Here is a 2,451-nt window from a genome sequence, read left to right on the forward strand (position 1 = left end):
AGTTATATAATTAAAATATTTAAAAAATAAATAAATTTATTATAAAACACTAATAGGTTACAGTCTTTGTTTTGACATATATATATATATATATATATATATATATATATATATAATACTCTAAATACATTTGTAGTTGCATTTCATTTTCAATTTTTATTTTCTATATTGAAAAAAATTGAATACTTTAAATACATTTGTATAATAACAACTAGGAATGTATCCCCACGTTGTGGGAGTTGGACGATATTTCTTTGTAAACCATACACATGATAAAAAACATAAAAAGAACAATACGTCAACAAACATTATACCTAGTTTAAAAAGTAAATAAATATGGTCCCATTTTTGACATGGACATATCCCACGTCAAAGGAGAAGTGATTTCTTTGTTACGAGGAGTTATGAAAACTTTGTTGTTGATTGAAACATCAATAATAGTTCACTATTTCACCCTGTTGAAGCATTAATAGTGGTAAGAATCATAATAAAAAAATAAAAATTTAATATCAGTAAATCCAACATCACACATGCAAATGATCCCCCAAAGATTTTAAGTCGAGCAGTTGCAGTTGCTTTATCATCTCGAATTCTAATAACTGTCTCAAATATCTGCTAATAAAAATCAAAGAAATCTTGGTCATGATTTTTTTTTTAAGTTTTACCATAAAGTTATAGTGAACAATGCACAAAAGAAAAATCCAGTTTAGAATCCTTAAGAAGTTGAAAAACTATTAAAACCATATTTATATAAGAAAAACAGCATAAATTACAAAATATTGATATATTATAAAGTGAATTGTGCACTTACCAACTCCATCAAAGCTATATCAAAATAAGCTGCCAATTTGTAAAGAAGAACAATATTCTAGGATCATTTTTTGTAATTTACTATAAAAGCAAAAACATATATAAGAATTTAGAAGAATACGGACCTAATTAGTTGCCTCAACTGATTTTTTTTGGTATTGTTCTCCAACTCCCCTTTACTCAGCTGTGAAAGCCTTGCTTCATGTTCCACTTGTCAACCAATAGTAATACAGCCTAAAAAAAATAAATAAAAATTAAAATCAATAAATGTAATCCTAGTATCCTACAAACTTAATCACGATTACCTGAAGGGTACAAATGTACAATGCTATTTCATTTTTTGAAATTCCAATGAGCAATCATATTTTTTTCCTTTTAAAATAAATGAAAGTAGCATGACAAAAATTTGTAAAGAAACAAAAGTACAATGCTATTTTAAGCTATAGTTTATGCGAAAAATGTATCTCCGACTATATAAGCAGTCCACCACCACTAAATCCGCCCTGCACCACCACCGGAATACGGTACTGCTACATGTTCTCCGCCTTCATGGAAATGTTTTCCAGACATATGAGATCCCTAAACACAACTCCATGATGGTTCTTTTCTTGATTTAAATCAGCTACAGGTTGTTGATGAAGAAGATTATTAAATTGCGTTATTTGATCTTTCATTACTAACTTCAGATAATATATCTTGAAGAATTCTTGATTTTCTTCTTCAAGACTCTCCCAAACTGAAAAGTTAACATATCAATTCAAATTTCGCTATATATTTATTTTGTAAAGACAGGCTCAATGTTTTGTTCCCCATAGAGAATATCTATCACATGTTTCTTGTTTATGTAATGTGATAGAGACTGTTCTGTGAGATTTTGTACTTTAATTCAATCATTAAAAAATATCACATAATCATGATACCAAAAGTAGTAAACAAAAGTAATCAAGAATCAAAGGGAATAAATCTAAAAACCATATTTTTTGAGTGTTTTAAGAAAAGAAACCAGTCGACGAACAAAATTTTTCTACAAACAATCGTTGAAAGTCAGTTTAAGTGAAAAGAAGTCGCATAAAATATTGAGATAACAATCGTGAAGTTGCTAATAATTGGGAAGAAAACATACAAGCGTTGACTATTGATTGATCAAAGTTGCAAGATACCTGGTTCAACTTCAAGGCAGAAAAAGACAAATATTATCCACTTTCTCTTATGCAATTCCCCTCTGTTTATCTGCGTTCTTGGATTATTACAGATCAAATGGTCATATGCTATATGTAGATATTCTTTTGTTGAAAAAAAAAACGAATCCGGATGAAATAAACAAAGAAAAGCCTAAAAATAGGCTGAACAAAACCCAAAGACACCTCATCAATTGAAATTTGATTTGTATGGCCTCTCATGGAAAGGAAATAAGCTAAAATGGAACCTGTGAAAAATTATATAAAACTTTCGAAATTTTAACAAAATTAAAAAAGAGCAGAGATAAAACCAACCTTTTATTTGATCGATCATTGGTATGAACCGTGGTTCACTGATTAAAAAAAAAACAGAAAAAAGCGATTAGTTTGAAGGATGGTGAAAAGACCCCAAATTCTAGGTGAGATATAGACAACAATACCTAGAAAGACATATCCAATCAAT

General features: G+C 28.9%; 1 long non-coding RNA gene across 7 annotated transcripts in view; it reads right to left on the reverse strand.

Annotated features, from left to right (window-relative positions):
* Positions 1-217: 217 nt before the first annotated feature.
* LOC145091891 (uncharacterized) overlaps positions 218-2,451 on the reverse strand; it is a 2,666-nt gene continuing 432 nt past the window's right edge. The window contains exons 2-4 of one of the 7 annotated variants that reach the window (XR_013702353.1): positions 1,971-2,341; positions 936-1,546; positions 218-840 (exon numbers count right to left, since the gene is read on the reverse strand). This is a non-coding gene — a long non-coding RNA (uncharacterized LOC145091891). Of the gene's footprint in view, positions 841-935; positions 2,342-2,451 lie in introns of all 7 variants that reach the window. The other 6 variants (XR_013702354.1, XR_013702350.1, XR_013702352.1 and 3 more) reach the window with 6 other exon arrangements.

The sequence above is a fragment of the Lactuca serriola genome, chromosome 3 (genome assembly GCF_051521515.1).
Source record: "Lactuca serriola cultivar US96UC23 chromosome 3, Lser_US96UC23_V15, whole genome shotgun sequence".
Lineage (NCBI taxonomy): Eukaryota > Viridiplantae > Streptophyta > Magnoliopsida > Asterales > Asteraceae > Lactuca > Lactuca serriola.